The sequence below is a fragment of the Balaenoptera physalus genome, assembly GCF_965194825.1.
Source record: "Balaenoptera physalus genome assembly, chromosome: 5".
Taxonomy (NCBI): domain Eukaryota; kingdom Metazoa; phylum Chordata; class Mammalia; order Artiodactyla; family Balaenopteridae; genus Balaenoptera; species Balaenoptera physalus.
In genome coordinates, this window is record NC_138884.1 from 25814532 (window position 1) to 25840874 (window position 26343).

Genomic DNA, 26343 nt, shown 5'->3' on the forward strand with positions numbered 1-26343 from the left:
AGAGGTTTTAGGAAAAGATACCTTTAAATCATACCCCTTAGGACATAGTGTTCAAATTGGTCATAACAGCACACTTTGTGGGTTAATACCAATTTATTTTTTTATACAATAAAAGAGAAGTAAATAGAAATATCAAGGCAAGAATCATTTAGACTAAAGGTAAATATTTCTTAGGAGTTTCATTTCTGTTTTACATAGGTATGTATAACGTATGTATGTGTACTTACATATGAAACATATAAAGGCATTTTTTATGATGTTCATTATCAAAAAGTTTGAACTAACATGTCTGACTTACACCTTTAACTGGTGCTTCTGAAACTATCAGTGGCATAGAACCAATATTTTTAAATTTCCAGTCTGTCTCAGACCAATACTTTTAAAAAATACAATAAAAATAAATAACTAGCAGAATGATATCAACACACATAAAATTAATCTGTTAAATTTCTGTCATCTTTCTTAAATGTTTTCTCTCAATTGCTGTACTTATTTCATAATTGACTAGGTAAGAAACAGTTTGCGGGCTGGGACTGGTCTATGGCCCACACTTTAGGTAACACTGCTTTAAGATATATGTTCCTCAAGGATGGGGGCATGTTTTGTTCACCTTTGTACCTCCTCAGGTAGCACAGAGTGGCCACAGCTAGCACAGATTGATTGCTGATTAAGTTGGGTCAATCAGCCTACTTACAGATGGCAGCTTCAGCAATACATGATTCAAACAACCAGTGAAAAGACTAGTGGATTCAGAACTCAGGCAATAGAAACTGGCTAAAATCAGCTCAGCCTAATCTGTAGTCTACGGGGGGCCTTGGCTCATAATGGCACTCTTAATTATTCCTCTACATTAAATAGCAACTATGTTGTTTTCCATTTCACCAGTTTACACCTTAACCCCATTAATAGAATGACATCACTTACAAAATAAATAACTTAATCAAAACAAAGCCAGCGTTAGAGACAGAACCATTTTAGCTCAGAAATGACCAAGAACTGCAGTGTTAAACTTTGATACACAATTCATAGATGATTTACAGAACGTACTTCCTAGTGTTGCTTAAGCATAGTCCTATTTTTAAGGGGGAGGGGAATCTGAAAAATATTTTTTAAAGTTCCCTTCCCTGAAATGCAAGCAATTATGCAAGTTGCCACTAGAAGTCCTTATAAGGAAGAGAATGAGAGATATCTGAGAAATGAAGTCTAAAACTGGGCTAGGGCGCCACTGGAGATTTCATAATACCTTTTAATTATTGCACAGGACATATAGAATAATGATTTTAAATCTCAATAGACCCATCAGCTAGCCTAAAGAGAGGACATCAGCTGAAAAAGCCCTGGGGACAAGATTTTCCAGACTTAGGTGTGTTCCCAATTCTATCTGAGGCTTGAAAAAAAAATATGCAGCATTTACTTAATTGCCTTTTCACTGCTGGAGAGTAAACAAAGATACCTCATGGTTGTCCCTCTTTAAAGACATGGAGCGGTGATGTACTGAGTGCAAAGGAGTCACCCAACCTGAACGGGAGCCACAGACACTGTGCCCAGACTAGGGCTACGATCCCATGTCCCAAAATGTCTGACCACCAAAGGACAGCCTTTTCATGGAAGTGTGGCCCTTCTCTTTTATTTTCTGGAGGCGAAGTTATCCTACTTCCTGCATGAAAGAGATAAAGTGAGATTATATAAGTCAGATCAACTTTAGATCTTCCCATATTAACTCTTAATCAGGTAACTCTATGATTCCTAACTTTCTTTTATCCTGCAATACAATACTTTTGTGAGAAAGAATGTGTGAAGTAAGTAAGATGGCTACTTAAAATTTTTTATATAAATATAAGGACAGAAACTTCCATACAGATGGTGATTTAATGCAGTGTGTTATGTCATAGTACAAACAAACAGTGGTAGTTTGTCTTGCTTTACAGAAAACTTTCTGTGTAGCAAATGAGGAGTGCTAGCTGTATTAGCCAAAATACAATTATTCATCAACATTTTTATTGTGCCAGTTGTTTCTCCCATCACACACACACACACACACACAATTACATTCACACAATATAAAACTTGACAAAACAGTCATTCCTTTTGAATGCTAGCACAATTGCTAGCATTCCAGGTAAGAGAATTTTTCAAAATCTTTTTCAAACTCCCTCACCCTATACAACTATAAAACTAATCACTCACTTTCAGAGGATGTTATGAAACCAATTCCAATTTTTTACTTAAAAACAGGTGAGTAAAAGCACTAATCAAAAATTTAACCTGCCATTCCTATATAAATCGTACTACTAGGTAACCCAACAGTAGGTGAAAGAGTCATCTCTAATAAAAAGTATTTCAGCTAATAATTGAAAACCAAATTAGAGCATCACCCTTTTTGTGACCCCCAATGAATGATTTGAGGCAATGAGTGTCAATGTCTGCTAACATCAGAAAAACACTCAGACATATGGGTCCATGGAAGTAATCTGAGTCTGACCAAGCTCCTGGATCCAGCTGCTAATGTTCAGGAAATATGGAGGATAAAACCGCGTGTTGAACTTCACCATGAGGATGTGATCGACAAAGTCCAGGCTGCGAAACACTTTAGTGAAATGGCCGAGGTTCTTCAACAAACTGTAAGGCAGAGACTAGAATGGAGGATAAGCCCATAGATCAAAAAGAGACATACAAGATATCGATTTTTTAATAGGCACAATCAACTGTACTCTCAAATGATGCATACTTAAGTGATAAAATCACAAAGAAGAAAGTGATTACCTTTGGAGAGAAGGGCAGGTCTGTGGGACAGGTCACCTGGAGGGGCTTCTGGAATGATTGGCAAAACTTTATATTTTGGCCTGAGTGGTAGTTAAGTGTTCAGCTTATAAAAATTCAGAGCTATATAATTCCTTTGTGTGGTTTTTCTGGATCTGCTTTTATTTTGTAATAAAAAAGAAAAAATATATAAGCCTTCTGGTGGGAAGAAAAAAAACAACTAATACAGCTTTATTTGACACCTCATCGCTCACCTGGAAAATAGCACAGAGGCTCACAGGAGTATCTTCCCTGCGTGATTTATGAGGATTACCATCTCTAAAATGAAGGACTCTTTGCCGTAAGTAGGACTTGAGTTTTAAATTCCTCACATATTTCCAAAGTACACAGCTGAGACTGGCCCTGTGGTTAGTTATCACATTCTGAGTCTGATATCAGCTTTACTAACAATTAAAAATCATACAAATATTTTACAGAAATTCTGCGTAAAACCTACACCTAGGTTCTGGCTATCAACTATGACAATATACTGGCTTCCCAGTTTCTATTCCTGTACTCTTACAATCCTCTCCACATTGCAACAAATATGGTCATTTTTTAAAACTAAATGAGAATGGTATGAGCACTTAAGGAAGAGGTCTGCTAGTGTCTTGTAAAGCAAAACACACCTGGTCTGAGACCCATCAATTCCATTTCCAGGGATTTGCACAAGAGAAATGAAAGTACAGTCAGCCCTCCGTACCCATGGCTGTGGGACCTGCAGGTGCAGAGGATTGACTGTTCTACACCATTGTACATAAGGGTCTTGAGAATCTGAGGATTTTGGAATCCACCGGGGTCCTAGATCCAATCTCCTGGGATACGAAAGGACAGCTGTATATGATTATAAAAACATTTGTACATGAATTCTCTTCACAACTTTATTCATAATTGTTAAACACTGCAGACAGCCCAAATGTCCATCATAAACTGTGGTATGTTTATATAATAGAATATGACTCCAAAATAAAAAGGAATAAGTTACTGATACATGTAACCACATGGGTGAATTTCATAGAGTATCTTGAATGAAAAGACACTTTACACAAAAGAGCACATACTGTATGAATATATTTATGGGAACTTCTACAACAGGCTACTTTAATCTATGGTGGGAAAAAATGCATATAGTAGTTTTTTCTGGGACAGTGGGTATGAATATTAATTGGAAAAGAGCACAAGGTTTCTGGTGTGATGGTAAAGGTCTATATTTCAATAGGGATTTGAGTTGCACAGGCAGAAGTATTTTTCGAAGTCAGCAATTTATGCATTTCGTTTTACGTAAAATTTTCATTAAAATAAAAAGAACTAAAAACTCTGTCATCTAGGTAGATTTCCTTTGTCTTCTACTGCTAACTGATTTAATTGTGCCTAATGTTCTTGTAATGCAGTAAAAGGCTGAGAAGTTCTTCAACATTGTGTTCAATACTGCATGTAATCCTACCTTTTTGCAAGATATGGAATTTACTTTGCAATTGACTTGGCTTTTATCCTGGCATCCAAAAATCAGTCAGGGGCTGATACAGAAGGCACTCTGTAGGCTTCATAATCTCTAGTGGTGTGTTAAAGGGAAAGGATGCGTAAGTGGAGATTAATTTTGTAAATAGAAGATCATTAGTAAACGTTTTCATGTTATGAGGACTTTTGCTTCTCTATGCACATAACTGTACTTTGGGGACTCCCTTAATGGAAACTTGGAGAGCAAATAAGGACTCCCTACATGCTTATCTCAAGCTCCTTCAGCGAGTGTTATTAAGACTAATTGATCCACTTGGCGGAATGTTGAACTGTGACTCTACTTGAGCAACAAAAGTATTAACCTCCTTTAATACATGTGTCTTTTATTATCAAATAATTGAAACTCTTTACTCAAAGTCTACTGATTTACATGTTAATCTCATCTAAAAAACACCTTCACAGAAACTTTTAGAAAAATGTTTGACCAAATATCTGGGTATAGTGCCTTACCCAAGTTGACACATAAAATTAACCATCATCACTATCACATGAAATTTAGTGAAATTTACTACTGTTTGGAGGATCAAAGGAACTTACCTTTGAGAGTCAGGTAAACTTCAGTAGAAATCCACCTCTTATAATTGTGTGATCTTGGACACCAGGTTACTGATTTCTTAACCTCTAAAAATAGGAATAAAATTTGCTCAGCTTAGTGGGATTATTGTGAGCATTAAATGAGTTAATTAATAATGTCTAACATATCATAGGTGCTGAATAAATATTATCATCATTAATTTACTTAAAATATATTAAGCTTTCTTTACCTATATTTTATAATTGAGATATTAAACAATAGTTGTCTAAATGGGAAGGAAACTGAAAAAAGGGATATATGTATACATATGGCTTGCTGTACAGCAGAAACTGACACAGCAGTGTAAAGCAACTATACTCCAATAAAAAAAATTTAAATTTGAATTAAAAAATATATATATATATAAACAATAGTTGTAAGTGTATGTTTTATAATCAAATCACATTAACAAATGAGCATGCATTCTTTAAACTATTTTACTAGAAGAAATGTTATAATATATAAAACTATCTCATAAGTTGGCTGCCTGGTTTCTTTTAGGTCCCAGGCTTCTATTAATAAGCAAACTTGGAGTATAATTGGTTTTATGCGTGTCACTCCACCATTAACATCCTACCCATGTTTCCCTGAAGCAGCTACCTAGTTTGGAACAACTTAAAGGAGGATGAACAGCCTGAAAATTGAACAGTCCATCAACCATTCCTGTTAAGAATATTTCTATTTTAAACTGAGGTAAATGAACCACCATTATTTCACAATAGCAATCATATGTCTAGAGAGGCTAACTATTAAAAGCAAAGATAAATTCTGTTGAAAAATGATGTGGTTTACACTGGTGATCTATGTGGTTAAGTAATAATCTTCACCACTTAGGAACTTCAAATAGGTGAAATTGGGGTTATTTAACTAAGCAAAGGAGACTGGTTTTCTTCCTGATAGACCAGGCACTCAACAAATACTTCTCATTCCTTTCTCCTGTATCAAAGTATCAAGGAATAAACTTCCTGACATCAATTTAACAGAAAATAAATTTAGCTATGCTTTTCCTGCTTCACAGATTTAGAAATTAAGATTTTAAGGGGAACATATTACTCTTTTGGTTTCGAGTAACGGAAGCCCAATTCAAATTGCCTTAGACAAACAAAAGAATTTACTAGACCACACAACAGTGAAGTTTAGGGATGCAACATGGTTTCACACACAAATTGATCCAGGGCTTAAGGATGTCCTCAGGAACCTCTTCATGTCTTGGCTACATTAATAGTCAGACTTTTCCTAAACTGTAATCAAGCTCATCTTTGGGCTGTATTTGCCCACAGCAGTGTCAGGCTTAACTCCTACTAGTCTAACAGTCCCAGCAGAGACTAAGACTCCTTCTTGATGTCTCCACAGATGCCTCAGGGACTCTCATTAGCCATTCGTGAGGCTATGACCACCCCTGGAGCCAGAGAGTAGAGCTGGTCCCACACTTGGTGATGGCTGAGGGTGAACTAAGAGTGACAATGGGATGTCTCCCAAAAGGAAGAAATGGTATACTGAGGAGGCAAAAGTAACAAATCTCCACTGTAATATGGAAATTCAATTTGATACTTTAAAAAATAAACCATTTTCTAATGCACCAGAAAGACCCAGTGAAGACAGAAACTTAAAAAAAAAAAAAAAAAAGACAGAACCTTCCAGGGACTCAGATATCTTGACTTCTTGTTCAGACTGTGGCTTCTGATTAATTACGTGACATTTCCAAGCAACTTATCCTCTCTGGATATCTATTGCATATGTGTGAAATGAGAGAATGTGATTAGAGACTCTTTAACTTTTCCTTCAGCCTTCAATGCAATGATTCTATCATAATGGCTATAAAGCAATGTGATCTATAGCTTGAGTTTTCAAAAAGACAATTACTATATAAGTATTTCTTCAGATTGATTCCTTTCTTTCTTCTTTCTTTTCTTCCTTCCTTGATGGCAGCCCAGTTGTGGCCATGGCCCGCATGAGGTTCCCAGAGGACAAGAAAGCATCGCAGCATAAGTTAGAATCCAATTAAGAAGGGTGGCTGAGTGAGTCAGGATGCATGCAAGGAGGGTGTACAAATGGGGTAGAAACCTAGAGAGGTCAAGAGATTAATGATATTCAGAGATTTAAAAAAATAAGTAAATATGTTGAGGATAATGACAGCAATAGTTCTCAGTGTCAGAGAAAAGAGGTACAAACATAGCAAGGAGAGAAGCTAGAATGTATCTTGTGGTGCTGAACTGGAATAGGAGGCATAAATGTGACCTCACATATTTCAATATATGTAGATAGACATAGAAATAAATACAGATATTAATGAGTGTATAGATATATTTTTTTATAATTCTGTTCACTGATAGGTTGTGGAACATCAATATCTCAGTAGCAATAAGCACACTTATCACCCAGGTCTTTGGCTTCTAAATATCACTCTACATTAAATGGAACCAAGGACCTTGGAAATAGTGCCTAATTCCAGGACTTGAATAGGGAGAGAACAAGATGAACCTAGAATATTTCCAAAAAAATGATAGTGACATGTCAAACAAACTCAGTAACCAGTTTGAAAGAGCTCTTACTGGCCGAATCTGGAGCAATTTGAGTATCAAAATAAGTAATAATAGTAAAAAATTATAACCCATTTGATAAAATAAGGATCCAAGGGACCATGAATATAAATAAATATATGAATAAATAAATGGGAGAAAAGAAAGTTCTTTCTTAGCATAGAATGCCAACTAATAAGTGTAGAATGAATGATGAAATTAGAAAAATCACAGTTTGTCAATCATCATGGTAATAATAAATTTACACAAGTATTATCAATAGATGCTAAAATTGATGGGTGAAGGTGGGATAAGGAACAAGGTTTTACCTGATCTCAAGGTGTCTCCCCACAAATATTTATTAATTAAAATGAAAAAGCAACATTACAATAGAAAACCCAGGCAGACACATCTTGATAAAGTGATCAATGTTAACTCCACCAGTAAAGGGACAATTAGCCATGGTGTGTCACCTGATAGGATACAATGAGAATTACTTGCAATAGATTTACTGTCTTGGGGACTTCCCTAGTGGTCCAGTGGTAAAGAATCTGCCTTACAATGCAGGAGACATGGGTTTGATCCCTGGTAAGGGAACTAAGATCCCACATGCCGCAGGGCAACTAAGCCCGCGCGCCACAACTACTGAGCTAGTGCGCCTCAACTAGAAAGCCTGCGAGCCGCAAACTACAGAGCCCAAGCGCTCTGGAACCTGCATGCCACAACTAGAGAAGAGAAAACCCACACACCACAGCTAGAGAGAAGCCTGCATGCTGAAACGAAGATCCTGTGTGCTGCAACTAAGACCCGACACAGACAAAAATAAATAAAATAAATAATAAATCTTAAAAAAAAAAAAGAATTACTGTTTTGCCTTGTTTATGTACACAATGTTTCTATACACGAGTAGTATCAATTACAAATTTGTCCAAGTATCATTGAGCATTTTAGAGGTAAAAAGATAAATTAATGAGTGACACTTTCATATGAATTTTTCTTATTTTAAAATTAATGTGTGGTTATTACAGAAAATTAAGAAAATACAGATAAGCATAAAGGAGAAAATAAGAATCACCAAATCTGTCTCTACCCTCCATTCCGATACCCCAGAACCTTAAATTGGAAGTTGCAACTAGAAGACCCAAGGTATCAAATATATCAGATATAAAATTGAGTTGTGAGACAGACCACCAAGAAGCAAATTTCAAAGGAAATATTCAAGAATTACATATACAACACTTGGCCTCCTTCCTGGATCAGAAAGAATAGAAGTTGAGAGAAATGTGTGAGGAAGGTTCCTCTGGGGAGAGCTTCTCAGACAAGAGGCCATAGTGAGTCCAGGAGCAAAGGTCCAGAGCCCTAGACCTGCATCAGTCACTATATCTTCAGGCATGTTGAAAGCCCACAAGAAATTATGATCCATAATTAGATCCCAACACCAAATCCCTGGATTTAGTACCTTCTTCAATTGAACAGCATGTCTGGGCCAGACTAAAAAATGATAACAACCTCATAGTGACAGCTAATCAGACACTATTTCATGAGTTCAGCTTCTGTAATGTTTAATCCCCATGGAGGTAAATCATGTATTGTCTGGTATGGGATTTTGCTTTTGTTTGTTGTGTTTTATTTGGTTTGGTTTTCGTTTTTGTAGTGTGTGATGTGGGGAAAAGAGAAACATGTTAAGCCAAACTTCTTTCCCTGATTAAGCAGGACTGACAGGTCTCTGACAAAACTCTGAGCTGGGGTCCACACTAGTGTGCTGGCCTACAGCAGGGAAATGTGTGTGATGCTTTGTGCTTTACATAACTCAAGTGTCACTTTGACTATCCTTGTCTGCTCATGCACTATTTTTTCCATCCTGTAAAAAGGGGAATTGAAATAGTCTCCTGCAAGAACCAAAGAAAGAAGCAAGAGTCTTTATTGAAATCTTCTCCGGGAAAGTTCAGCTTCCAATTCACTCCGCAGTGTAAATTCCTGGCATATATTTGCAGTACATTTAACTACTCAACACCTAAACCAGGGTTCATTACCTGCCTTTCTTTTCTTTAACTATTGATTACTTTTTCTTTCTAGTTTGAAACTATAGTTCAAAGTTCTCTTCAAAGAGAATATCAGTCAGCACACCCCATCAGAATTATCAGAGCTAGACTATTAGGTAGGTATGGTCAAAGACCTTTCAGAGATTAGATGCCCATCAACATTAATGGGTTGTTAAGTCACCCCACTGACCCTGAGGAATCTTGCCTTATTACCATTTCCCTACAAAGTATGCCCTTTCTTCAAATCAAAAATCTTGCCACATCAATAAGACTATGGCCTCCAAGTCCAAGGACTATGGTCCTTATGATGAAACTTTCATCTCACAGCAGCCTGTTGAGGCCTTGTCCTGTAACACTCAGCTTATTTTGAACTCCCCAATGAAGAGGCTTTTCACATCAGCCACTTTCTGCCTCTCTTTGAACCCCACGAAAGAAGCCCTTGGCCTGCCCCTTTATATATTGGACATGGTGCCACAGTTTCCATTTTACATATGTTTCTTCCCCTAACTCCCCGATTTTTAGGCCTCCCGTTATATCTATGCCCAAAGTACAATAAAAAATAGAAACTTATTGTCCCTTAAATAAATGAAAACAAAATGACCCAGAGCTGAGCATCTTTTTCAAGATTGATTAATCATTGGGGGTACTGCACCAACACGTGCATTTTATTAAGAACACCCCCATCTCATATATGCGTATACATACACACACACACACACACACACACACACACACACACACACGGACACGCACACATCTTGAAGATGGAAATAATTTTGATAAGGGCAGCGTTTTGGCACTTGAAGTTAAGGGAAAGGGAACTAACATTTGAAAAATATCTACAGTGTGCCAACTTTACAAATGGCATGCCACTCTTGAATCCTCATGCCAGCGCTAGGAGACAGCGCAGCATTATCAAGGCCAGGACAGTGGAACAAGAACAGGCTGTCAAGTCCTATAAGTCTGCTTTGAATCTTTACACCCTTTCCAGCAGTTTGTAACCCAGTCATGACTACAGTACTTTGCCCTTAGCTACCTGTCAATTCATTTCCCTGGAGTCTCTCAAACCACTTCTACATTACCTATATTTTAAATCTATCACTGGATATGGATACGGATAAACATTGTCCATTGAACAAAATATCACTCTAATAAAAAGAATGAATCTGTATTCCACAGCTGGGTAGGGCAGGGAGAGAAAACCTCTAAGTCACTACTGGGCATTACGGTTAACCTTTGAATAAAAGAGCATTTACTGAAAGTTTTAGGATAAAAAAACTTCTCTGTCCTTTGATAAATTAGTTCGTTCTTCTCATTAGGTGTTTCCTCTTTTTTTCTTCAACCATTTCAGTTTTGAGAAATGTAAAAGATGTTTAGTAAAAATGCCTGGACCATTTTCAGAACTTATGCAAGTCTCAAAATATTTAGTCTATTTGGTATGTGGCTCTTCCACTATTGCTTAATTGCCACACCCTTTTCAAATTCCTCAGAGATCTGCAAATCTGAAACCAATCAGAGATGGTTAATTTATTTTGTTCAGTCCCAAGTGCCCCCCCCCCCAAATTTTTTTTCCTTCTTGGAACATTCAAGCTCTCCTGTAATCTAGACCAGGTCAACACAATAATCAACACCCAACACACACATGCCTGACGGTCATCCATGGCCTGCCCACCTGCTTTACCAGATGGGCCTTCTGCTTCCTCCTTTAGTTCCCAGAAGTCTGTGCATTAACTGTGACCTCTGTCTCCTCAAAACACAAAAAGCACCACTTGTAAAAGATAATAGAAGCCTGACTTAGTGGGAAATTAACGTAAAAGATTTATCCATTTTAGAGCTAGATCCCAATTTGGGAACAGCTGTGGCAATTAAAACACAAAGATTGGCATAAATGCCACTTGTCCTCACAGTTCTCAGTACTCCTCCCTCTCCCTCGCCACCACTCCTCTCTTCCCTCCCTTGTACCCACAGCCCCTGCACTTCATGCCCATGCAGAGGAAGCAACCAAATCTGAAGTATCAGACCGACTTGTAGAGCACTGAGGCTCATGGATGTAAAATGCTCAAGGTCAAGTATGTAGGTAGTTGCAGAATCAAGATTTAAACCCTGATCAGTCTACCTTCAAATCTTATGCTCTTTCCATAACACATTGATAAGAAGTGGGCCGAGAAGGAAGGAAGGGACAGGAAGTCTGCTCTGTGTCTGGACACACTTGGGACCATATCGTTCCAAGTCAGAGAAGCAAGTGCTGGTTACTTACAAGACTCCAGCAAATTACCTATGCTCTTTTTATATTCTACCTGTATTAGATTTGGGCCCTGGGGTGTTAAAAACTTCACCCATCTACCAGTCAACAATTATGATAAAGAAAAATAATGGCTCACACTGGAGGTGATAATTTAGTCTGGGTCTTAAAAATGAGTCAACATTTACCGGGCAGTTGGGGAAAGGACATTTCAGACATAGCACCTTCTGTTGGTAAAGCACTTTCTGAATTTTATTGCATTGAATACCGAGAAGAGGAAAAGAAAAAAAAATCCCATTGTGAGATAGGTGGGACTGTTATTCTTACCCCCATTTTAAAGATTAGGAAACTGAGGATCAGGTAGGCTGAGTTGTCACATTTCACATTCTCACGACACACTCAGGCAATAGTGTATGTGGAAGACATTGGAGAGAAAAAACTCTTTTTTGTAGTGTTAAAAATGATTGAAGAAAATTTAGGTGATACAAACTTTATTTAACATTTCATGAAGCAGGCAGTCTCCATTCCCAAGGGTCCAGAGAACTGCAAAATGGAGCAGAAGGCAAGAAAGTTTTATAGGATAAAGAAGAAGGAACAAGGGAGAGAAAAATAGAAAATGAATAAGAAATGAGGAAGTAAGTGTAGAGCCCAGAGATGGCTTGGCGTTTGGGGATTGGCTGGCTGGATATACTGTGTTTCTGGTCAAACAGAGGGTTTACAGGGACATGAAAGTTTTCTAAGTTTCGATGTGCTGACTTGGCACTCCAGGCAGGAGCAGTTCCATCTTGAGCCTAAAAATTTATTTCGACAATGAGGTCCTATGCGTGGACGTCTTAACTTGGTAGGACAGTTGTCCTTAAAAGAAGAGAGAGAGGCACCAGGGTTGCAAGGCACAGAGAAAAGGCCATATAAAGACACAGCAAGAACGCAGCCATCTACAAGCCAGGAAGAGAGGTCTCACCAGAAACCAACCCTGACAGCATCTTGATCTTGGACTCCCAGCCTCTATAACTGTGAGCAAATAAATGTCTGTTGTTTAAGCCACCCAGTCTATGGTATTTTGTTGTGGCAGCCCTAGAAGACTAAAACCCTGTCTAACAGTAACCAAAGCTAGCCTAGGATATGGAGCATCAGATCAATTACAGATACATGATCCAAGGAGAAACCAGAGAAACTTCCCAATGGAAAGTAAATGAACAAATAAACTATGGAAACAAATAACATTTGTGCAAAAGTCTTCTCTTGCAGTCTGCTTGTATATTTACGTTTGATGAGGAAAGAGAAAATTCTGACCACTTCCTTGGGGAGGACATTTTTAGAACAATTTGAAGTATTTTCCAGCATAAAATTGCATAACATGCCAACTCAAAAACATCTCCAGGGACTTCCCTGGTGGTGCAGTGGTTAAGAATCCACCTGCCAACGCAGGGGACACGGGTTCAAGCCCTGGTCCGGGAAAATCCCACATGCTACGGAGCAACTAAGCCCGTGTGCCACAACTCCTGAGCCTACACTCTAGAGCCCGCGAGCCACAACTACTGAGCCCGTGCACCTAGAGCCCGTGCTCTGCAACAAAGAGAAGCCACCGCAATGAGAAGCCCACACACCGCAACGAAGAGTAGCCCCCGCTCGCCGCAACTAGAGAATGCCTGCGTGCAGCAACGAAGACCCAACGTAGCCAAAAAAATAAAAATTAAAAAAAAAAATCTCTAGTACAATAAAAAACAATAGTGATATTCAACCAAATGCATCGGGCAGATGAAATTCAGGCACAGAAATGGAGAAGCTGGTTTAGAGTTAAAGCTAAAGTGCTCTTATCTATCTCCCAAGAGGCAGATTATATCTCCCATGTTTTTCAACTTTTGGAAAGTAGTGTACCCAGTTTCTAGGATCCTCTTCTTCTCGGGAGTGAGACCAGCCTGGGAAGTGTTCTAACTCTATTCTGACTCCTGACTGGCAAGAACCAAGAGGGAGGGCCCAAAACCACATAGGATATCACCTTTGGTACAACCATCAGTGGCAACGTCCTAAGCAGCGGAGCCAACAACTGTTCCTTATTACTGTTCCTTCATCATCACATGTGCCAACACTTGACCCAGGCACCCAAAGAACTTTGATCAAGCAACACCAATCATCTATCTGACTTTTCCTCCCTTCCAGGAGGCTAATCTTTGCTGCTTCTCCTCCTTATTCACTGATTCCACAATCTTTGTTGACTTTTTTTCTCCTTTCTCAAATATTTGTTTAACTTTCTGTTCATTTGCCTCTCTTACAGCCTCCAAAAAACTGGGTCTCCAGCCCATCTTCTCTCCCTCCTCAGATTCAGATCAAAGTCTCCAGCTGCCTCCCGAACATCTTCACTTGAATAGCCAAGTATCCAAAACAAAACTTGGTGTTACCTTACATACCAAATCTGCTCCTCTTCCCTCTTTTTCCGTCTTAGACTCATGATCTTACCATCCATCAAGTGTTCTAATGAGTTGCCAAGTGGTCTTGATTCCACCTTAAAACCCGATTGCAGAATTAACCTCTGCCCCCTCTTTTGATCTCTTCACTCAGGTGCTCACACATTCTCATCTAGGCTAATACAATAATCTCCTAACTGGTCTTCCTGCTACTTGTTTTTTTCCACTCTTGCAACCATCCTGCTGGGTTTATCATCTTAAAGAACAACAAATATAATTTTGTCATGATTCTGCTTCTAAATGTTTGCTGACTCTCCCTTTCCTACAGGATTAAATCCAAATTGAACCAGAAGGGCCATTCAAGGCCTTTCCCAATATGACCCCAACCTACTTCTCTAGCTTCAATCTCTGATATGCCTCACTACACCCTCAAATGAATTTCTCTTTATCTCCCAAATTGACCATGCCCTTCCTGTTTTTTATGTGTTATGCCCTCTGCGTGAAATGTCTGGCCTTCCCCTACTCTACCTCTACCTCAACCTGGAAAACTTCTATTTTTTTCATTAGAAAATAATAATAATAATAGATCAAATGTCACCTGGCTAGAAAGGTTTCCCTGAGCTTCTCCGGGTCTAACCCACCCCACATTTGACTAGCCCGGACTCCTAACTCCAAGAGTCTAGGAGGCATCCTACTAGAAGTAAGCTCCTTGCAACAGACAGGAACTCTAAGTGGCTGGCCACTGTATCCCCAGCTTCTAACATTTTTCCCAGCATAGAATCACTGTTCAACTTATATATTTTAATGAATGAATCTCTTACCTTCAGCCTTTAGAGCACAGAGACCAAAAAAACAGGGTTGAGACAAAGTATTGCAGGGAGGAGGAATATTAGGACAAGAGACAAATATCCAAATCAGTCATGAAAGCAAAAAATCTAGGCAGAGGGAAAAACCAGGTTTGAAGTCTACCAAAGTGACATCCTCGTAGGCCTGATAAGAGAGAAGGTTCAAAGGCTCAGGTGTGGACAGAGATGGAGTGGTTATAGGTGCTAATCCAGTGTGAACACCCAGGCAGGTAGATCTTCTCCCTCTGAGATCACATGGTTCATTTACAAGTAATGTCTTATGGTGCAATTTATCTGTTCACGTGCCTGAAACACCCACCAGACTGTGTGTTCTTTGAAGTCAGCCGCCCTACCTTATTCATTGTTATATCTGGGCACCTAGTACCATGGCCACCACTTAGTCATGGTTTTACTATAAATTTTTGCTGCACTATAAAACCTTAGGTATAATAAATGACTGTGCAGGGCCTGAGTTTCACTGTTGGAACCACTAATGAAGGCAGACTTGGAGATGGAAAATCCAATAGTATTATTGTGTTGGGTGAGATCATGGAAGTCACACATGACACCTGAGAAGCTTGCTTTTCTCAGCTCTAAACTTTGTGACCCAGGCCTATTTCTAACTCACTCTCAGGAAAGTTTGCACCTTTAGAAGAGCTGATTAACAGCTTAAGCTAAATAAAGTATCTAATAAAGAATTCTTGCCATGATTTAGTCAAGGTCTTCTCCGACAGGCTGACTTGACACTTATAATCTCTATTGGCAGTCTATTGGTCTTGCCTGGTTACACTCAGAATACAGTCAGGCCTATTTTTAAAACAGCAACTTTTAAAGGAGCAAAACAAATTATCAGCCTATTAGCTTTTCCATATTCTACTTTGATACAATGTAAATATGAGCTTCTCAGATAAATATTTCACAGGATAACTCATTGGGAGTGGCCACAAATTTTGTACCCATCATCCCATCAAGAGGTAAGCACATGTGCCCATCCCCTGGATCTCATTGGGCTTGTGACTCTGTCCACCAATAGGGTACAGAAGAGGCAATACCATATGATTTCTTTCTTTTTTCTTTTTGGTAATTGAAAAATGCTTTATTTTTAGAGATGTCATCTTTGGAATTTAAAATAAGCAGTACTTTCACTAAAGAAATTGTTTTACAATACAGGTAGTTTAAAAATTTTTTGTCTGTGATATGTTTTTTATTTAAAGATATTTTAATAATTCTAAAAAATAATTTTGGAAGGCATGGGGAAAAGATGGAGGAGCTGAATTATTTCAGGATCTCTGATTAGTGCTTTTTGTCCAGCCCAGTCAGATAAGTAAAGATTTATAAGAATATAAAAATATATATATATAATATATAAAACTGAATCACTTTGCTGTACACCTGAAACTAACACAGTATTGAAAATCAACTGTACTTCAATTTAAATTTTTTTAATTAAAAAACCAAAAGATTTATTAGAGAAATTATGTTTTAGGAAATCAAGGTGATAAAAATAACATTCAGCCTGGGATTATACCATTCAAGAAAAAGAAAGATTGAGAAAACCGCTTGTAAAAGTCAAGATGATATAATCAAATTCTATTCATATGATCCTACTCTTAGTAGCAGAAATACTTAGTATAAGCATTATAAAAATAATTCTTACCACTTATTCAACACTTATCATTTGCCAGGCACAGTGCTAGGTGCTTTAAAGTCATGATTTCTAATTCTAAACACTATTCTTAGGAAGACGGTTACGCTGTTTTTTTAAACAGAAGAAGGAAATGAAAATTATTAAAGTTTAATGACTCATCTAAGGCCATACAGCTGGTAGATGTGAGAACTGGTGTTTGAATCCAAGTTTTTCTTCCACACCCACAGCACCTACCATATAGAAAATCAGCAGAATAAACTTATCTTACTATTTTATCCAAATTTCATTTGTAAAATCCCAGACATGGCCTACTACTCTGATATGGCAATATCTATCTTTCATAGTATTAATAAATAATTAAGAAAATCCATTATGTTCTTATCATGTGTTTGGAAAACAGTGTGATCACAGATAACAATAAAAAGATATTCTTTTTCTCCATTCCAACAATTTAGACTGTTACTCAAAACAAGAAGCCCTCTGATTCAAATATAAAACACAGTATTCTATTTAGCCACAATCACAACGATCTGAAACTCCATTTTTGACCCATTTCTGCATTATAAGAATCTAGCCTACATTTGTCCATAATAGAGAGAATATTAAACTAAGAAGTCCCTGAAGAGGTCACAGTGTTAACAAAATTCAACATGACGGTGGAGCCTACACAGACAAAGGAAACAAAGCTAGGCCCTTCCACACAGCCCTAAGTCCTCGCAATGATTTGTTTTAAATCAATGTCTTCTTGTGCCGCACATATTCCCCAGTGCTTGCTTGATGAAATACGCCAATCGCCATGGGGTCTACTTTCCTTAAGTCTTGTGTAGACTTTGCTGCCACCCCAAAGCCCAAAGGGATGTCTGTCATGGAGTACACCATGACTCCCTGGTACTGAGAAGTATTTTCAATGATTCGACCAAGTCCAGATTTCAGCACATGGTTAGCATACAAGAAGGGCTGCTCTACTCCAGGCTTTATCCACACTTTATACTTGGCATAGGGTGCTAGGTAATCCAGAGCTGTGATGTACAACCAAAACTTGTGGGTCTGAGTGAATTTTCCGAAGCATGTTCCCAAAGACAGCAGCTTGTCACTGATGATATTGGCGGTCAACTTCAAGATCTTCTCACTCACGTTAATACAGCCGGTCGTTGTGCAGCCTGAAACAGTAGGTGTCATCGGGCTTGTCGACCAGCAGCTGAAGATTTTGGTATCATCTCAAACATTACACGGGTCTCCTCTTCAATCACAGCCCGCATTTTCCCGCATTTTCCCGCTCGGTTGCAACACGGGATCCTCGTGCCTCAGTCACTGGGAACAGAAGGTCAGCCGCCAGCCGCTCCTTGGCAACTTAAACCCTGACTCTCTAGCCGCTTTCCAGTCATTCCCCCCGCTAACACTCTGTAGCCTGGAGGACCATCGGGGAACGAAAGCCGGCCTAGCAAGAACCATAGAGACCGGAAGTGCACCCCGGATGCTTCCTATCCGAGATTCGGAGCTGGTGCCCTGGGTGAGCAGGAGAGGAAGAGCTGCTGTTGCTGAGAAGGTGGCGGCGAGGGTCACAGCCGCGTCTCAGCTACGGCCTCAGGCACAGTGACGGCCACCACCGCTGCTCTTGGGGAGGTGCAGAATGAAGGGCTCCTGGCGTCGCTGTTCCGGGACCGCTTCCCAGAGGCCCAGTGGCGTGAGCGGCCCGACATGGGCCGCTACCTCAGGGAGTTGAGCTGCTTGGGGCTGCAACGCGAGCCGGAGCACCTGGCCAAGGAGCGAGCGCAGCTCGCCATGTGATTTTTAAGTTGAGGTCATAAAGAGCCGTGGAGCTTCTGCTATGCTTATCCTTGAAACCACCTGAGCTACCACAGAAGTCTGACTACCCTGAGACCGCCGTGCCGTATCGGCACACACAGACACTCCACCAACAATCGCAACTGAGCCGGTTCTTCAGCCATCTCCACCTAGGATACGTGTGCAGAAGCTGTCCTAGAATTACATCTCCAGCCCCAGTCAGTCAAGTCATCCGCAGCCATCTTAGTCATACTAGCTGAGCTCCCAGAGCCATCTGTGTTGCGCTCTTTGACGTTTCTTAACACACCTCATTTCATAACCCAGGCTGTTAGAGCAACCGCTTGGTGTCCAGAAGGAAACACAGAGTCCAAGACCAGATCCGTGGAGAGAATGGAGCAGCTGAATTCAAGACCCATGTAATTTAATATGTACCAGTCGTTTTGTGAATGAATCAGCATGTAGAAATGTGTGAAGGGATATACGCCAGGTTGGTGGCAGAGAGAGGAGGTAAGAAAAAATGTTAATCACTCACTTTTTTCTTTGTTTATCTTTATTCTATTTCACTCTCACTAAACTCATATTATTTTTGCAATTTTTGAAGAGAAGTTAAAGGGAAAATGTTATTTTTTAAAAGCCTTAGAACATGCCAACTTTCTTTTTCCTTCCTCCATACCCCTAGCCTCCCACGGTGATGTCTGTTGATCTTCTCCTAGAATTCTACATGCTATATAGCACATGAGTTAAATTAGAAATGTTAATAAAGGAGGTGTGAGGTCATTGGTAGAGAAAAGGAGCCATTTTATGTGACCGAGTATGATATATACATAAGTTAAGTCGCTGAGAGCACCTCTAAAACGTAAAGTTTTGGTGCATGGTAGTAAGTGGAAATTCAGAAGGCCTCTGAGTAGTTATTTTAATTATCCACCTTTCTTGGCAGTTGTGTGGAAAATTGTGACATTTACAGTTTAACTCGTAGACAAATACCCAGTTAACAGCAGACTTATTAAGACTATTAGAAATTGAAAGAAAACACGCTCAATTTTATAACCCGAGTATAATTCCCCATGGGGGTGGGGGGGACTAAAAAGAGAAATACTCTGTGGTAGTACTAGGCTCAATACACAATATTCCTACAATGTAATAGAATGAGTTCATTTAAGGTCAGTTATCTGTAAACTCAAATTCATATTTCTGGCAGATGTCCTCCAAGGTTTAACTGGTTTATGTCCAACAACTCTAAACAGCATGTCAATCATTTTTATTAGTATGGGGTACATTTCACAAGTCATTTTCCCCAGAAGGATCACTAGAAAGCTGTCAAACTGAGACATTTCACAAATGGATTTCTGAAATTTTTCTATGGGTAATTCTGCTTTGAAAATTTTCCAGGCTAAAATTGTCAAAGCCATGGTCTAGAGCGTAGAACTTTGGAACTTTGTTTATTGATTTGCCCTTATCCTGGAGCAGACTCAGAATTGTTTTCTGAGAAAAATCTTCATACTGTCTACAGTCCTCCAAGACCTCCTCTATGCAGAGGTAGACCAATTCAAGACAAAGTCTAAGTTAGGCATCTTAATTTTCATAAGGTGACATTCACTTGTATGTCTTTGCTCAGTTGATTTTTAAAATATATACTTTTTGAAGTATATGAGTTTTAAAAATACATGTATTTCAATTAGTAAAACCAAATAATTATTCCAAAATATTTGTCAAATAATCAGTTGTCCATCACTGGCCAACTTTTATCAAAAGTCAAAGTGCAAGATAAGTGAAGTAAGTCAGAAAGAGAAAGACAAATACCATATGATGTCACTTATATGTGGAATCTAAAATATGACACAAATGAACCTATTTACAAAGCAGAAACAGACTCACAGACAAAGAGAACAGACTTCTGGTTGCCAAAGGGGAGGGCGGTGGGGAGGGATGGACTGGGGGTTTGGGTTGGTAGATGCAAATTATTACATATAGAATGAATGGACAAGAGGGTCCTACTGTATAGCAGAGGAAACTGTATTCAATGTCATGGGATAAACCATAATGGAAAAGAATATAAAAAAGAATATATATATATATATATATATATACACACACACACCACACACACATATATATGAATAACTGAGTCTCTTTGCTCTACACCAGAAATTAACACAACATTGTAAATCAACTATACTTCAATTTTTTAAAAAGTCAAAGTGCAAGAAATAATATTTATGAAGGACTAATTAAAGGGCATAAAATTCACCCAGCCTAATAAATAGTTTTGATATTTATCCCTGGACCAATGTAGACATTAAGAAATCTTATTTCATAGTTTTGGTTTTTTGTACTACCTACTGACAGAGAATTGCATTTACTGCATTGTGCTTTGGCCTTAGGCTCTCAATTTACATTGAAGTATACTATAGGCAACAGCTATACAAAACTAGTTGTTTTGATCTTAAGAATATTGTTGATAATATTTCCACTCCATGATTCTATGTCCTATTCTTAAGGATGCCATGTCCTACTCTTAAGCATCCAAAATACTAAATTTGAGGAGAAAATTTTCTCAAATTTCATAACCAGAAAAATATTAGCTTATTTAGTTTTATCTACATTTGTTAATATTTTTGTTACTATTACTGTGCTACTATTATTATTACTATTATTGTTAGGATAGTATTTCTCTTTATGTGATAATATTGTCCTTTTAGCTTTGACTTATCAGAAGTTTAGAACTAAGTATAAATATGTTGTCTTCAAAGTTGTCTTTGAAGAGTTGTGTGGGACCTTGTGGCATATATTTATGTGTATTAACTTTTTTCTTCAGTTATATCTCAACATTCTAAATTTCTTTTCCCTGTAAATAAGTGTCTTTAATTTTCATGTTATGATATGTGTGCAATCCAGTAAGATATCTCAAATCTTTTTTGAAAGGAGATAGGTTATAATTTAATATATAATCATAATCCTGTGATAAGAAATCTTTCTAAGTATATGTGTGGTAGGTAGGATTTGGTAAGAAGCAGAATAGAGAAAGCTGGTAAAGAACTGCTGGGTTGTTCATAATAGAAATCCCTGAAGGTATCACATATTTTTAAATAAATGAAAAATTACTAAAAGCCATGATCTGATTTATATAAAAACAATAATATAAGATCGTAAAAGGAAGCCAACTTACAGTTTTAAAAAAATGTTTCTATTGAAACATTTATTCTGAATAATAATCATAAAAAATCCTGAAAACTCTAGGATTTCTTGCTCAGAATTGTTAAGTTTCATTAGCAGAAATGTGACAAAGAAACATTAATCCTAAATGAGTTTCTAAGCTGTAAAAAGTAGAAATGGAGATGTATAGTCAAATTTCAAATTTCATTCACACTATAGTGTATCTCAGTTATTTTGCCTCAATTTAAAATGGTCTTGTTTCCCAGTGCCACTGAAGATGATACAAACAAATGGAAAGATATTCTGTGCTCATAAGTTGGAAAAATGAATATTGTTAAAATGACCATACTACCCAAGGCAATGTACAGATTCAGTGCAATCCCTATCAAAACACCAATGGCATTTTTTACAGAACTAGGACATATAATCCTAAAAATTGTATGATAACACAGAAGACCCCAAAGATTAAAAACAATCTTGAGAAAGAAGAACAAAGCTGAAGGTATCATCCTCCTTGATTCTAAACTGTACTGCAGAGTTACAGTTATCAAAAACAGCATGGTACTGGCACAAAAACAGACATAGATCAATGAAATGGAATAGAGGGTCCAGAAATGAACCCACACTTACATGGTCAATTAGTCTACAACAAAGGAGGCAAGACTATACAATGGGGAAAAGACTGCCTCTTCAGTAAATCGTGTTGGGAAAACTGGACAACTACATGCAAAAAAATCAAACTGGGCTACTTTCTCATACCATATATAAAAATTAATTCAGGATGTTTTAAAGACCTAAATGTAGGGACTTCCCTGGTGGCACAGTGGTTAAGAATCTTTCTGCCAATGCAGGGGACACGGGTTCGATCCCTCGTCCAGGAAGATTCCACATGCCATGGAGTAACGAAGCCCATGTGCCACAACTACTGAGCCTGGGCTCTAGAGCCCATGAGCCACAACTTCTGAACCAGCGTGCCACAACTACTGAAGCCCGTACGCCTAGAGCCCGTGCTCCGCAACAAGAGAAGCCACCGCAATGAGAAGCCTGCACACCGCAACAAAGAGTAGCCCCTGCTCTCCACAACTAGAGAAAGCTTGCACACAGCAACGAAGACCCAACACAACCAAAAATAAATAAATAAAATTGATTCTTAAAAAAAAACAAAAAAAGACCTAAATGTAAGACCTGGAATCATGACACTCCTAGAAGAAAACAGAGGCAGAACACTCTTTGACATAAATTGTACCAATATTTTTTTTTAATGTCTCCTCAGGCAAGAGAAACAAAAGCAAAAATAAACAAATGCTACCTCATCAAACTTAAAAGCTTTTGCACAGCAAAGGAGACCATAAACAAAATGAAAAGGCAACCAACTGAATGAGAGAAGATATTTGCAAATCATAATTTTGATAAGGGGTTAGTATCCAAAATATACAAAGAACTCACACAATAACAAAAAATAAACCAGATTTTTAAATGCGCAGAGGACCTGAACAGGCATTTTTCCAAAGAAGACATACAGATAGCCAACAGACGCACAAAAAAAATGCTCATCACTAATCATCAGAGAAATGCAAATCAAAACCACTGTGAGATGTCACTTCACGCCTGTCAGAATCAAAGAGACAAGAAATAACAAGTGTTGGTGAGGATGTGGAGAAAAGGAAACCTTTGTGCATTACTGGTGGGAATGTAAATTGGTACAGCCACTATGGAAAACATTATGGAGGTTCATCAAAAAATTGAAAATAGAACTACCATATGATCCAGCAATTCCACTCCTGGGTACTTTTCCAAAGAAAACAAAAACAGTAGCTCAGAAAGATGTATGCACCCTTATGTTCATTGCAGCATTATTTACAATAACCAAGGTATGGAGGCAACCAAAGTGCCCGTCTATAGATCAGTGGATTAAAAAGATGTGAGTGTTGCTCAGTCATGAAAAGAATGAAATTTTGCCATTTGCAACAACTTGGATGTACCAGGAGGATATTATGCTTAGTAAGTCAGACAAAGGAAGATAAATACTGTATTTTTCACATATATGTGGAATCTAAAAAATAAAAGAAATGAACAAACATAACAAAAGAGACTCATAGTACAAACAGGTGGCTGCCAGAGGGGAGGGGGTTGGTGGGATGAGTGAAATAAGTGAGGGAAATTAAGAGGTACAAACTTCCAGTTACAAAATAAATGAGTCACAAGGGTGAAACGTACAGCAAGGGTAATATAGTCAATAATAACGTAATAACTTTGTATGGTGCCAGATGGTAACTAGACTTATGATGATCATTTGTAGTGTATAAAAATATTGAATCACTGCATTGTACACCTGAAACTAATATAATAACATAAGTCAATTAAACTTCAATTTAAAATTTTAATAAAATCTAGGAAATAGGGGGAAAAAAGTTTTTTTCTACCTTGGAGACCCTATCATAAAAATAAAACCTGCACCAAAATCCACCAAACTTTTCATATCTGTACATGATTTCAATTGTCTAAAAGTGATGCTCAAGCAATCTTTTCTGAAATTTTAGAAGAAAACAATGGAAAGGAAAATAAGAGACAACAAATGCTTCTTATTATATAATAATAATACAACACTACCAACTTTTATCAATACTAAATTAATACTGAGATGGCAAATATTATGTTGTTTTTTTTAACCACGTTGATTTTTAAAGCCATTTAACTTTTTGTTAATAACAAAATGCCATAGAATGATACAATGTATGAACTGAAACTTCAGAAAAACATAATCATGTAGAAGTGGAAGTACTTATGACTAGGTTGCTGAAAACAATTTTAAGGATGAAATCCTCCTCAGAAAATAAATAACACTTAGAAAAACTAGTAAAGCTTTAAGAAATGCATCATGTCACATCTCCTTAAACCAGATGTAATGGATTTTTAATGCTTTGAGTATCAGTTGGTGCTCATATCTTATTCAGTGAAAGAAATATTTTTAAATTTCCACTAACAAGACACTCCATATTACAATATTCTATAATCTTCTGATCCCAAAGTTTAATAAGAATTTAAAATTAGAGGGAAAAACAAGTGCCTGGGAAGGAGCCCATTATATGATATCAAACTGGCCAAGATCATTAAGCTTAGGCAGCTATTTATGCCTTATCCTGGGTTAACCTGTGGAGTGGTGTGATAGCACATCACAGCTGCATTCTATTTAAGCCTTTCAATCACTTAAACACAGATTATCTTATTTGATTCTTATAATAACCCTGTTAGATAATTAAGGTAAAGATTAATATCCCCATTTTTCAGATGTGAAAACTGTTATATGTGGTAATTAAATCTCTGGAATCCAAATTAAAGGAGTGATTTAAGCAATTGAGTTAAAGCAGAAGAATACATATAACAATATTTATTGAGCAGCCTTCATGGTTACAGTTTTTCTGCTTTTCTGTTGGAGCTAAAAGGCAGCCTAAAATCTTAGCCAAAAGGTGAAAAAGTAATTTGCTGCCTGTAAAGTTTAGCTCCCTATCTAGTAAGAGATAATAGAAAAAGCAGCTTTTCTTCACCTATAAAATAATGTTGAACTACTTGATCAGAGGTTATGACCTGTCAGGATAATAAACAGATTCAGGACAAATTTCATCTGACCTGCAGAATCTTGGCTCACAGAAACTCTTACATTAAAAAAGCCAAAGATTTCCAGCTTCTCTTGAAATCAGAAAACTTGGCTGCCTTTGACCCACGTTTGTGCATGGGAGCGATCAAATGGAGTTAAGTCCAGGTTTCCCTCTTTCGCCAAAGCATGTACTTTTCAATTTCCCATGATCTGTACCACTCCCTATTACTTACACTGAAGATGCTTCCTGCATTATTGCTTGAGTCCTGTAGATATTTGAATTGGTGACCTCTGTTTAATATCACCCATTTTAGCTCATCCATCCATTCATTCATTTTATTCAAAAAGCATTTATTAAGCAAAGCTTATACATGCAATATTATACAAGGTACTTAAAATGAAAAGGTAACTAAAACAGCCCAGGAGCACCACGACCTCATTTGGTGGGGATACATACCATAAACAGATTACTACTACACAGATGCCTTGGGACTCAGTCTTTGGATCTATTCTCCTCTGTCTTTGTTCATTCCCTTGGTACTCTCACTCAGTCTCATGACTTTAAGTACCATCTCTATGCTGATGTACATCTCAGTCTGGCCCTGAATTCCAGTCTCATCTAGCTGAATGTCTAATCAATAACATCACTCAGAAATCTGTCATTCAAACTCCAAATGTCCAAAACCAGATCATGATTTTAGCCCATAAAGCCTCAGTCTTTCCTGTCTCAAAGAATGACAATCCCATTTTTATAGTTGCTGTGGCCAAAACCTTGAAGTCATCCTCATTTCTTTTCCTTCTCATCCATTCTGTCAGCAAATCATGTTAGCCCAGGGAAGGAGGCCTTCAAGTCTTCATGAAGTGACACCTGAGGATGAATAGGACTTAACTGGATGAAAAAGGAAGTGAAGTGCATTCCAGACAGAGGAGACAACATGAGCACAGGCATACAAGTGAGAAATAACAGGACAGCTAGGAGGAACACCAAGTAATTTAGTGTAACTGAAGGGTAACTTATGGGAAGGGAGAGGCTGGAGATGGTTGTAGAGAGGTAGGTAGGGTTTGGATCATAGGAGGCCTTGTATCTCATTTATCCTGTCACCACACAATGCTGTGTCATCAAAGCATTTTAGGCAGGTAGGACACTGATATATAAAGCCAGATGATCGGGACCTGAACTGAAGCAGCAATAATTTCCATTTAAATTCTGTAGGATTG

At 38.0% G+C, this 26343-nt stretch overlaps 1 pseudogene across 1 annotated transcript; it reads right to left on the minus strand.

The window, feature by feature from the left end:
• Nucleotides 1-10181: 10181 nt before the first annotated feature.
• Nucleotides 10182-17851, minus strand: LOC309661081 (60S ribosome subunit biogenesis protein NIP7 homolog pseudogene; annotated as a pseudogene). The gene has a single exon. The product of its transcript is annotated as a 60S ribosome subunit biogenesis protein NIP7 homolog pseudogene (transcript).
• Between the last annotated feature and the right edge of the window lie 8492 nt (nt 17852-26343).